Raw genomic sequence first — 13,507 nt, forward strand, 5'->3', positions numbered from 1 at the left:
ATGAAGCACTTTATATTATGTTCAGAATATGTTGAAGTTTTGATAAATATTTTTAAAAAATTACAATGGGAAATATGGTTGTAAGATTTAAAATGTATGCACATTCCATCATCAAAACGAGCAAATTCAACTAGGTATAAAAAACTCCTACCTGTACCCTTTGTATGAGGCCTATGAGGCCATTTTAAGCATTTAAGTTTCCGAAAATTAGGATTTCCAAGAGTGGTTAATTTGTCAAACTGGTTGGAAAATAGTTTGTGATGTCCGTTGTAAAATGTCCGTTGGATATCCCCAGTTACACTCACTCTTGTTCAGGGTTAATTTATCCAAAATCAATGACCAAGTGAAATAAACAAGTTATCCCACCCGGAATAGAAAGACTTAATGCTTAATATGACTAGTAGTATTTCTATTTATGTAAAGTATTTCTAACATATTTCCTTTGAAGGCAACGCCTCAGTAAACAAGTGAAATCTAATTTAAATCGAATAATGAGGTTTCCGATGGGTATATTTTTACGCAGTATAATTTCGCAACAACGAATTAACCATTTTTCATTGAAATTAATAACTGATGAAACTTCCTTAATGAATCTACGAAAGCCATGCCACGTTATCTCGCACTTCAACATTACACAAGCGGTCCAATTCAATATCCACTATTTCCGGTTGCATATATAGTTTTAGGTATGTCGTCTGAAAGTATTACCGACGACAACTAAATGAACTATCATCTATTTTTATTCTTACGTATTTTCTAACTGAAAAGATAGTAGAGCAAGCATTTCATCCATCCAAACAGGTACTTATGCACGCATATTTACCCTAAAAAGTTATAGAATGAGCACAACGCCATTTCTACATCTTACCAGAGCTTTCACTGTGCTGTTTAAATTGCGAAAAAAATGCATAATTTTTTTCTATAACAGCTTTCTCAAATGAATATTCAACGATAAATAACATTCACTATGTGTATCCTCAAACATGTGGAAACTCATGGTACATACATGAGCAAGTATAAATATCAAAACCTAACTCGTACGTGTATGGTTCTTCTTCCTTGCAGAAAATACAAAAATTTAGAGTTCTCTTCAAATGTAATTTTTATTAATTAAAAGAAAGAGATTTTGTGCGTAAATCGACCCATGTCAGTTAGAAGTGACTTCGCATCTCGGCCTATCGCGGAAGTCATTCTTTTTCTTTGGCCATAAGGCCTAACAACACCTTAATTAAAATGTACCATTCCCAAAGTACTTTGGGATAGTGGGGGGAATAATGAAATACTGGAACACGTACTGAAGCCAAAAAATACAGCGAAATTTCATGATGTGAACGCACTTACGCGAATCAGCGAAAAAAACAGATTTAAAATTATCAAATATAAAAATTGCGAAATATCAATATAATTACTAATGAATATTCTTGAAACAGATATTATAAAAAAAAGGTTTCAGAGATAGAGTGAGAATTGTAAAGAGTAATGTCGTTTTCTTTCGGAATTGACTGGTGATAAGAAAACAAGACCTGAAACAATAGAATTAAATTTAAACTGTAGCATTTTTAATTATTTTGCCATAAAATTGAAAAACTATTTGCAGATGTATTTGTTTAAGCAAAAATATATATTCTAATGTCGTTTGTGCCCCGTCACTGGGAAATCCATTCCAAATAGTTAGTGGATCAGAATCCCTGTTTTTTGAACCTGAAAATTCGATCTATTTAGATTGGTTTAACTTGTTCGTCCGAATAAATCACATGGTGGTATTAACGTTAAATTATTGAAAAATATAATTGAATATTTTGCTCCTGCCTTTGCATTTATACATAGTTTAAGTTTCACTTCGGATTATTTCTTGGTCCACCAAAAAAAACTGTAGTTACATCCATGTTTAAGAAAGACGACTGATGACGGATACAAAACTACTTGTCAGTTTTCCTTTTGTCTGTGTTTTCTGAAGCCCTAGGAAACTTAAAAATCGCCAAAGTAACTTTCTTACCATGGAAAATTGTTTCGGCAATAATTAATTTGAATTTACAATTGGAAAGGGAATCCTATTGGAAAACAAATTGATAAGTTCGGGTTCAGCCTCAAGGTTATGTGCTCGGATCTATTTAATACAAATTACTTGTGTAACCACGATTATAATGGAAATGTTAGAGCTTTTTGCGATGATTTAGTTCTTGGCTATGTGTCTTCGGACTGGAGATTGATTATAACCTAGCATGCAAGAATATTTACCTTTCCCACAGAAATTGTTTAACTATAGATATGAATGATGTGAAAAACTTAATGATGAGTGAAAAATTCAATTTCTGTGCTATGACATAAGTAATACATGTCTATTTAAATTTAATTCGCTACATCATGGTTCAAGTTGCATTCACATTCCATGCAAATGTCTGTGTATAGAGCGGGAGCATAATACGTCTATAAAGTATTAGGGTGTGTTTTTGGATAGTAGATTAAGTTGGCATAAACATATTCTTAACGTGGAAAAAGATTGAGATGTGCCTTATCCAAACTTTATTTCATTCGAAAAAAAATCCCTCATATTATTTCTTCGTTTACTTGATTGCGCCTAAGTTCAGTAAATAATAGATTATGGTTTAAAAAGTTGAGGGATGCATACCATAGTAATTCGTTAAGAAAAGTATGAAAGCAAAGGAAATTCAAGTCGACTTTCAGTACATTGTGGGACTCCGCTCCTTCATATTCAACTGTTGCCTAGTGGACAAACGAGTTCAAGTTTGGTCGGGACAGCTTAGATGATGATCCGCGTAGCGGTAGGCCAAAATGTGCCACTACACCAGAATTTATTGCGACAGTGCATTAAATGGCCATAAAGGATCGCCGATTGACTTTAGCGAGAAATCACTGAAGCTGTAGGGATGTCATCTGAACGGGCATATCGCATTTTAACAGCGGAGCTGAATATGAGAAAATTATTTGCTAGATGTGTGCCGCGACACTTGACGCAGGATTAAAAACGCATCAGAATGGAAATTTCCGAACAATGTTTAACCCGTGTTAACAACATCTAACAAGATTTTCATCGTCAGTTTGTGACCACAGATAAAATATTGGTCCTCTACTATACCCCAGAGACAAAACAGCAGTAAAAGCAGGGGAAACATCTTGATTCACCACCACCAAAGACAGCAAAGGCTATACGGACGGCAGGAAAGGTTTCGCATTCCAGAAAACTAAAGCTTTAGTTTTAAAGCTATGCTAACGTTCTGGACCAACTAAAGCAAAAAATAAACGAAAACAGGCAAGTTTTGGCAAGATAGAAAGTCATCTTTCATCAAGACAATGCACGCTGACACCCAAGTGTCGCTGCCGTCGCGAAAATACGCGCACTAAGATACGAATTATTGCCACGCCCGCCTTATTCGCCTGATTTGGCTTCACCAGATTTCCATTTCTTCCCCAAGTTCAAACTTTTACTCGGTGGTCGGATATTCTCTTCGGAACAGCCAAATTAGACCGGTATTTTGCAGGCCTGAAGGAATCTAATTTTCGAGATGGGATCAAGACATTGGAACATCGTTGGACCAAGTGCATGAGTGTACAGGGGCACTACATTGAAAAAACATTTCACCGAGGCAAGTCGTTTATTTCTTTATAATTCCGAGAACTTTTCAAACGACCCTCGCATTTTACGTATTATCATTCTTCAAAAAATTGCTGCAAGAATAATTGTCAAAAACGAAGATGCGGGGACTCTTACCCATTATTTAGGAAACTGGGACTGTTAACTGTGCGATATTTTTTTATGTATGTATATGTATAAATACAGTTACAAGTATCAACGCGAAGGTTGGTTTTATAGGTTATAGTAGAGTTCACCTAACTCGAAGCCCAACGGTGTGTGAAATTCACATATCAGAGGGAGGGGCTAGATCATTTCCCTGTGCTCCCTATGGTTTCCCAGGAAGATCTGGCACCCGAAAAGTCAAACAGCACTGGTGAAGCTGAGGGTGCTCAGATAGACACGCCTGGGAATCGAACCCGGGCCCTCCGGTCAATAGAGTCATCACTCTTCCATCCTTCATTCGTCAAGAACACACATATATTAATAGAAAAAAGAGCCTTATTTATTTACCCAAGCAAAACTTGACTGTAGTTAGTCGATCTTTCTCGTATATCGGTCCCAAAACGCTTATTTTTTTGCCATGATACACAAAAAAAGAAATATTTTGTATATTTCTTCACATAAAAAAACATGTCTTTTCATGCGGCAAAATGCTGAAATCCTGTTTGCAAATATCACTAATAAACCTAAATAAAAACGGTAAAAACATGTACGGCGACATTACTTATTTTCGTTGTGTATTTTGTTACGAATTATTGCATTTTTCTCATTTATTTTGCATTAATGATTAATTGAAATTTTGCAACTGATGCATTAATAATTTGAAGGTAGCTTAAAATTTTACCATCTAGGCTATCTAAGGCTCCCAATTTTTTTACGGTCAAATTCCGCAAGTTCGCACGTGTTGGAAGTAAATAAATTTATCTATCTATTTCATAAACATCAAATCATTTGGATGAATGGCTCGACATTCGATCACAAGGAAAAAACATACTCCCTCACTTGGCAATTAATTCACTCGGCGGTACTATTTTTGAATCATAAAAAATGCATTCCCGCGAGCTAAAAAATATTTTCTCGGATTTCATCCCAGTAAAGAATATCCGAGAGAAAAACTTGAAATCCTATCAAATGGAATGCACTCCCTTCTTTCCCGTTCCATCCGCAATATATTTCGAGCACATCAGACAAACTATTTTCCATTTGCTTCCACTGGAAATTTCTAAATTAAATATCACGAGGTTCCCCGACAAGAGACGTGGGCATTTAATTAATCAATGCAAATAATTTGTGAGCAACGAGGGATGATACATCAGATACAATCCAAACGGCCACACGGGTGCACTCCGCCTGATCATTGGAAATCCTACACGAAGAGACTCCTATCTTTCTTTTCTGATTTCCGTGAATCCATTAACTAGTTTCCTCCATCCGATTATACCGCAGTCCGATTCCGAAAACACCCCACGGTTCCCCCCATTTACCTACCTCCCCGTCCCCCTTCCCTGAACGCAAACATGCACACCTGCCGCACCTCGCATCCCATCGTTCGACTATCGATTATATCGCCACGATGACATTCGACCCACTGACCCGATTTCGAGCAGTTTACTCCTCTTCCCAACCCGTCTGATGTATCAATCCCTCCTCTCTTCCCTCGCCCTCTTTCCCCTCCCCCTCACCTCTTCTACCCTCCAGCCTCCGAAACTTCCCTCCCTGGAACCTTCCACACCTCACCCCTCAGTCGCTGTCACCTCTGAATATGATTACCCTCCCCCACCCTTCAAATCCCTAAAACCAACCCACGGAATAACAAACTCCCAAGGACACGCACGTTCAGAGCACGCACGCATTCGAAGTCCTCTTGCCCGCTCACGCGCACGAATTCCACGGCGACGCGCCCTCTTCTCGCGGAGACTCCCACTACGCCTTGCCACTGTCGCTGTCTCCTTAATCGGAGCGAAATTTAAGTTGGGGATATAGAGAGATGGGGATAAGGAGGCGAAGCAAAAGAAGAAATCGAAATGAGAGGGAGTTATGTCGAGTAAATAGGAGGAGGAAAGTGTACTCAAGAGTGGGGAGAGAGAGAGAAAGGAGGAAAATGAAAGAAATGGAACGAAAGGGAGGACTGCCATTATTGGAAAGGAACGTGGTCGGGATGAGGAGAGGAAGGAATGCACGCACACAAGGCAGGGGACGACGGAGGATGGAATTAATTAAGTCCGCGTACAATAACCCTTTCGACCGAGGGGCGTCGTATTCTCCCGGTGGACAACGAAATGGCCGTCGTCCAATTGGCTGAATTTTGACATCCGGGGATTGCCTTCGATCATTTTGCATTTGATGTTGCGTAAGTTGCAAAGTGGAGCACGGTAGTGCGTATGATTCGCTACCATCGTTATGGTCATATTCAATCTTCCACCGATAAAAAACATCCGATAAAAGGTCTCAAGCTGCGACCCGATTAATATGTAGAATAACGCTCGACGTTTTTAAATCTACGGCATGCGCGACACGGAGGATTGAGACAAGTAGAATTATTATCAACGTTAAAAAGATCAGCTCATAATTAGGATTATTTGTGGGATTTCCAAAACTTGTACAAGTTTCAAAACTTATTATCTATCAAAGAGAATAAAAGAATATGGTCACAGGTGAAAACACATTTCAATCATAAAATTCAAGCATTGTCTAATGCAAGCCAAAAATATTTTTTTGATTGCATAAAGTAATGAATTTTATCGTCAGGTTTGCATATCTAGTAACTGCCTTGGGAGTTTAACAAGGTAAACCTGAAAACTATCTTATGCTATTATTTCTAGGAAAAAATTGTTTGTGCTACTGAAAGTTTTATGACAATGTAATGAAAAAAACAATATCTGATTAAGTTAATTGTAAATCATTGCATTGGAGAATTTTCTCGCCAGATCCGAAAGCATCAAATTTGTAGCAACTCGACATAATACATAAAGATATTCTCGATATTCTAATGTTAAATACAGCTGGATAAGCGATTAACGCAAGGTAAGTGGTTCTAATGAATTTTGCGGAGTAAATATTTTAGCTAATTTTGCGAAAGAACACGTTTTTAGCGAGGAATATATTTGTATGATTTATCTCAGAAAAGCTGCAATTCAAGTGAGAATCTCGAATAATGTTTGGGCTTCAAGAGGAATTTTTTCGGAAATAAAGACTTTTGGAAAAAAATACAATCTCTATAAGTCACATGCAATCGTACAGGATTATTTAGTGACGAAACCAGGGAGCAGGTCTTTTAAAATATCCACCTATTTCATTCTGCGACCGACATAAGCGAGTCCACATGCTAGAAATTCCATCCATTCCGAAGCCTGGAAACGTGCGTCAGTGAACAATTAAACAAGAGGGAGCGAATGATTAAACGTGCCCACCAATGTGCGCAGATCTGCCACCGGAAGTGATCCAGGTTCGATCAGTTGGGTCAATTTATTGAATCGAGATTCGTGAAAATTGGGCCTTCGAAAAAAAACTTGAGGAAATGCATAACAAGAAGAAAAAGAGAAGGGATGAAAGATACAAGGACGACAGATCAGTCGGCGGGATTGCCCGAAGCACCGGAAGGAGGGGAAGAACGGGGGAGGGATCGAATTAGTCGGGGGAAGGAGAGTGGGTGAGGAGGATGCTGCCGGGGGAATGATCGAAACATTGTGATGCAAGCGTCCCGAAAATGGTCATTAAGAATTTCCCCGTCGGCCCTCTCTTCCGTGAGCACCTCGATTCTCGCGCGGCGTCGACCTTGATTTACACGAGAGAGAGCGGGGATGCCATAAATTCCGACCCGCCACATAATCTAGAGATGGAAACGAGGATGGCCGATGCAAATGGCACGCGGACCGACCAAGAAGAGTGGTGGGCCACAACGCGTCACGTCTCCGAGGGAAGCGCGTGCGGACAAAAGCGCTCTCACCGAAACGTCATCTGGAAAATTGAGATTGCAACCTTTCGCATCATCTTTGATGCAAGCCAAGCTCTGTTACGTAAAGCTCAATTCGAAGAACGACTGCGACAGCCCGTATTAGCGTGCATCTCCAAAAATATCACGGCGAAATTTCACCCAAGTGTGTTTGCACTGGTTGCATCACACGAGAATCTAAATTGGAGCGAATCTTCGAATAGCGTGACGCTTACCGACCACGATCCGCTCAATTAGAACTCACTCACAGGCACAATTATCAGAGTGCAAAAAGATGCATACGAAAATCGGACTCAAAGTGAGCATGACATCTCTTGCCGACGGATTTCACTCATATTTTTCAATTTTAACTCAGCCCCTTGGGGCTGCTAATTCATCCCCACGAATATTCATGGAGATCAAGTTGGCGCGGGGGATAACGTACTCGCTTCCCACAATGAGGGCCCGGGTTCAAATCCCAGCGGTGTTGAATATTTCCGATCCCCACTTGAGGTGCTTTGTGGAGGGCACTTTGAGTGAGTACGCCGTCCGTTGGATGGGACGTTAAGCTGGTCAATGTGCCTCTCAACATATCCAGGCTCCGCGGCACCATCTGGGACTTATTTCGTCATTCGCTCTCATTTGGTCACCTCATTTAAATGGGTGGTTTAAAAAAAACGGCTGATGTACTTTACCAAATAAATCTTGTTCCATTTTCAATTGGGTAAGTTCTGGGCTCCCTGTTCCGCTCATGTGCCTTCGATTCCTGATTCGACTCGAATCCAGCTACTCAAGCAGCCACTGTCTCGGAGAGTCCATAATATTTATTCATAGTTATGCCCAGTTAAATCTTGGAATTGATCCGAAACTGTAAAAAAAAAGAAATATTCATTTATAAATGAGTAGTCAACGTGAACAACGGAAGCAATTCCATTAGCTCTACGATCAACTTTTACTTATTAATTACATAGGCGTGCAATGATGATAAAAAACGAAGCATAGCTTGAGTTGTATGGTTCCAAGACTGGAAAATAACCCATTAGGACCTTGCAGTGAATTATCCTCCATTGATACATGGAAAAAAATTGTGTACAAAAATGGCTGTTTTCCTTCGGAGCAAAAGTCTTAAATTTTGCGCAACATGAACATCACCGAGAAATTAATGCGAGTCCGGTTGAAGAGATGAAAGGTTCCTTCCCCTCACATTTTTTGCAGACATGGGCAAAAACTTTAATGAATGGGTGCACTGAAAAAATTCGCGCGGAATTCCGTACTGCGGAACTTTAAATTGGGCGACGGCCCGTCCCCTCGCCAACCAGCGGCTACAAAGTAAGGAATTCTAAAAGCCTTCACCAAAAGTAAGATCAAGCCTCGGATCACACACCCTCAATGAATGTAATGAACGCGGCGATGAATGACATGACGTCAATGTTGGAGAACGTTCTTTGATTGGTCTGTAGAATTAACGGGACTAAAACATATTTTATTTAATAAATAATAACTGCCATGAATTTCCACACCTGCTTAGTTAAATATTAACAGCACTTTGTCGCTCTACTTCATCGTCGATCACTCTCCTTTGACATTAACACCCACGGATATTGAAATTTACACGGCGCCACACTTTCCTCCGTTTCACAATCGTCAGGCAAATCAACTACGGCCTAAATAAGCAGACACAATGAATTTTTGAGAAAAACTGAACAAACAGTTGTTAATATTATATTACTCTAAAAACGCATGCAAAATCACTAATACGTTTCTAACTTAATGAAAATGATTGTCTAAGTATTAGAGAGTTACTTTTATTCATTTTGGCCAACATTTTCATTAATACCACAACCATGCACATGCTGTCACAAAATAGCAGATCAAGCAGTCATTTTGGTAACCTATTGAACTAGTCTGAAGCGGGAAGAAATTCTCTGATACCCTGAATAACAGTCTGCTACAGCATAAACGTATCAATTTTGCTTTCCTTTTACGAAACAATCTAATTTTTCTACATTGATTTTAAGAGTAAGTGGTTTCTGGCTTCTTGTTTCCCGGAGAATTTCCCTCAAGAGGACGCGTTCACGGGAACTACGAAGCCACAAATGTGGCCCGAAATGGGATCTCAGGAAGGAGCCTGCGTGCGGACGCAGGTGGAAGTGCCTGATGCTTTAGCCACCCTGACAGGGATCCCGACACGCGGACGGATCGCGGAAGAAAACACCGCCACACCTGGCACCAAAGAGTGAAGAGCGATGCCCAGATGCTCATTACTTACATACGCTGCAGGAGGCCCTAGCTGGCACGTTGCGTAATTGAGGAGCCTTCGATTTGATGCATAAAAAACCTGCTGTATAAAAAAGTGACATACATGTACGTGATCCATAAAATGAGAATAAAAAAGAACCTGGTTGGCTGCAATTATTATCAACGCAATTCAAACTCTAAATTTAACGATCTTGACGTAAAAACAACTTTGAACAACAGAAAATCATAAATGCGCTAGATGAAAGAGCGATAAGGCTATTTTTGGCGAAAGCAGCTACACGGAATACGAATAATCACGGGATAACTAATTGAATATGTCGAAGAGTTTTCTCAATGGACTTTCCTAAACAGAGCGGGGATTCTTAATCGGGCAGAGAATGAAAAACTTTGTTTTTTTTCAATGACCTTAACTTAAAAACGTAATCACAGAAAATTGCACGTCGCAGTATGCTCGATTTTTATCGCAAACCTAACGAGCAGGTTTAACCCACACTTTCAATAGCACCGCCGCCCTTCCCTTGATAGGGGCAAGAAATTTTCCGCGCCATTTGCTCCTTTCGTACGTGGGCGCATACACACATGCATCATTTAATCTGGAATCCAAAGGGAGCCCGCCCGGGTGGCTAGCTGAAGAAGGCTTTCCAATCGACGAAGGGAGGGGCAATGCGGGAAAGAGAGCGGGTCCGTCCCCCCTCCAAGAGTAGGCCCCAGAGGAATTCGCGTCTGCCGCCGTAATGAGTCCAGGGGGGGGGGAGGGAAGGGTAGGCCGGATCCGATGCAATACAACTACATTTTTACCTGCGTTATACTCTTTCAACCAAATCAAGCTTAGCTGACTTCGTTAATTTTTTTATACCCCTTGAAGAGAGCAGCTGAACTTTTAAACAATTTTAAAATTCATAATTAGTTATACTCTATAGATACTGAACCTATATTAATTTACATTTGGCCATTCACGAGTAGAGATAATTAATTGAAGCAGAAACGCATGAAAATCGTCACGCAAACAGGTAAAAGTATGCTCCACACGACGTGCTCTCGGAGGAGCCCATAAACGGATATTGGAATGGAGGCCACTCTACAGGGGCGGGTAGGCCTGGAAATTACCAGCGAGGTAATCAAAGGATACTTTTTGCCGGCTGTTTGAGTAACCCTTTCAACAACAGTCCTGCCTTTCAGGGCAGTAGTTCCCCCTCTCCCCCCCGGGACAGGTTTCCACAAGGACCAGAATAAAGAGGCCACGCTAAAACTAGGCCCTGATTGGAAGAGTAAAATAAAAAAGGTCTATGAAGATACAAATTGTGAGCCTCAACACTCATCATCTGGCTTCAAAGAAGTTTCGGTTCCTGGCTTCAATTTCCCCCATTTCGCCTTCACACAAACGCCCCCCACTAACTTTATCTCGGCCATATATTACGCTTACCCTGAATTGGCACCCCAATCATCGGCGGAAGAAAGTTTTCAGGGTTAATATGAACTAAAGATCGATTTCATATGTAAGGTAGAATAACACTCAATCTTACTACATATAGGGTAAACTGAGGTAGAACGTCTAGTATGCACAGTCATTTTACAGGGCAATTCCAAAAGCATTACTAGAATGCTAAGTTTTCCGATAAAATTCCAGAGTAATTACTGAAGAATAACATGAGAGTTACTCAATATTCATTATTTGAATAGTATTTATATTTATTCCATCCCTAGAACTCCCATCTTCAAACATGCTAACTCTAATTAGCCGCGATTCGCACTGAAAATCAGCATTTGACTTTCCGGTGATGCAGAACCGAATACCCTAAATACGAGAGGTCGTGAATGTCTCGTAGAGGTCATGAATGATACCAATCAAAGAAGAAGGCTTAACCTTAAAGGGGTCTGTTCACCTGAAAGGTTTTTAGGCTTAAAATACAGAGAAAACTCATTTGGATATTAGTTTATTTCCATACGAAAAAATAAATACGTATAACCCACAGCTGAGCAAATCTTCGAGTAATAATGACATTATCGCAAAAGACGAGTCAAGGCTTCGGAATAAAATCAATTCTCTCATTGTGAACTTCGGCTCTAGAAATGAATAGTGCTGTGATAAATTCAGCAACGCTTCATCATACCGGGGTCAGAACTCATCTGTTGCTTTGGCGGAGGGAGATGCTGCGACTGAGACGCAGGATACGAGAGAACGAAAGAGGGAGAGAGAGAGAGGATGGGAAGGGACGGGAGGGGAGAAAGAAAGGTGGCGGGAAATGGAGGTCGGACGAGTGAAATGGAATGGATGGATGAATGAGCCAAGCAGGTATTTGGGCCAGCGTGCCAGTGCGGTGTTCTTTTCGATCGTGGTAGGAAATTCTCTTTTAACACACCCTGAACATGAGGTCCCACGAAGCCCGGTGGAATGCGCCGGACGCAAGGTTCACCACCCACTAACGAATGGGTACCGATGACCCGACCCTCGATTTTTTTTTCTCTGTCTCCTTTACCTTTTTGTCATAGAATTCCGAGGTATGCGCTGGGAGTTTCCGCCCCGTGGTCTCCACTCGGGCCACAATTCACACGGCGTTCAAGCATAGCGAGCGGACTTGGGAAGGCAGTCGAGCCCTTTCGTGGTTGTTGAGCCCTTTTTTTTCTCCGCACGAAGCTTTTTTACGCCTCAAGATTTGTAATCAGTATTCATGCTGATGGCCATAAATGTAGAGGAAAATTCCATTCGGAAATTAAACTTGTCGGAGAAAAAGTTTAATTTTCTTCGCCCCGTCCGACCCCCAAGGAATGGTGTGATAGTATTTTCACTCCCACCAAACTTTTGTGTCGCAATGCCAAAGGATGACAAAGAACTGAGAAATTAAAGGAGTTATTTCACTTATTATTTACTTTTAATGAGTTGTTTTAACACCAAAGTATTCTGATGGACGAGACGATTTGCATTTGAACACGCAGTTGAGATTTCTAAGCACATGAGTAAGCATAAGCCGCAAGACGCTAAGATACCAACAATGGGAAGAATTAAAAAAAAATTTACATGCGAATGAAATCAATTTTCTACAGAAGATAAGTTGGAAATACGGGAGTAGGAGGGTGTTCGTTTAAATTCAAAGGATAAAATATTATTACCCGCCAAGAGCAGTACATCTTGAAGGTGGATTTTCATATGCAATATCAGAGCTCACATTGTACGGGAAGGGGGGAGGCGATGACTAACCCGATGACTGAGGTTTCTCAGAAAGATCTAAAAGCAGGAAAATCATTCTTCAAAATCACCGTGAATCGAATCCGAACTCTTATGTCACTATCTTAACGTTGTCCCATTACGCTATCACTCCCGAAATGCATTATTGGGTGATTTATTGAGGTATACGGATTGCCCAACATATGTTCTCATTTCATTAATATTACTTGAGCAAATAAGTAAAATATTCTAGCTAACTTGTAGCTAACTAATTGCGCGAAAGAAAATAGATTCTTTGAATCAACCCGTTAAACACAATACGGTTATCGGCACTTCATTTCTTTTTTTTAATAAGCCGTGTACGATAAACTTTTGAAGCACGTCCATTGACATCAAGCTACGACTTTCACTATCACAAAATTCAGAAATATTTATTGAAAAGGAGGATGAATTCAAATTTGGCAAATTATATACGTATTTCACGGGACGCAGTGAAGAATCATTACTGCAGTAGCATAACCACTACCACTACTCAGAAAATGTTACGTAAGTTACCACT

The sequence above is a fragment of the Hetaerina americana genome, unplaced genomic scaffold (assembly GCF_022747635.1).
Source record: "Hetaerina americana unplaced genomic scaffold, ioHetAmer1.1.p SCAF_1, whole genome shotgun sequence".
NCBI classification, from domain to species: domain Eukaryota; kingdom Metazoa; phylum Arthropoda; class Insecta; order Odonata; family Calopterygidae; genus Hetaerina; species Hetaerina americana.